Source organism: Egretta garzetta, unplaced genomic scaffold (assembly GCF_000687185.1).
Source record: "Egretta garzetta isolate BGI_Z169 unplaced genomic scaffold, ASM68718v1 scaffold71, whole genome shotgun sequence".
Lineage (NCBI taxonomy): Eukaryota > Metazoa > Chordata > Aves > Pelecaniformes > Ardeidae > Egretta > Egretta garzetta.
Window position 1 is genome coordinate 177,550 of NW_009258618.1, and position 418 is coordinate 177,967.

Consider the following 418-nt stretch of genomic DNA (forward strand, 5'->3'; position numbering starts at 1 on the left):
TGCCAGTGGGCAACGCACCGGGAGGCGTCCCCAAACCGAGCGGGACCTCAGCCGTGGCCTCCTGAAGGCGGCGGGGCCGCTGGGGAGAGCCGTGCGGGCCGGCCTTCTCCCTTCCTCCGCAGCAGAAAACGAAGGTCAAGGCGGTAGAAATAAACGCTAAATCATTTTTGCAGATCCCGGAGTTGTGCGTTGACACCTTACGGCCCCGGCCAGCTCGTTACCGTGTGAGTTGGGTGCAGTTTTGAGCTGTTTTCCACCGTTCCCAGTGGGCCCGCTGCCAGCCGTGTAATTCCTTAGGGACCCACAAAAACGTCCCAGCTTTGGTGCCTTTGGTGCAATCTCCTCTAAAGCACAATCCCTTCGCCTCCTACAGGAGCCCCCAGCCTCATCTTCCCTTTTCCTAGGGAGCCTCCCCTCG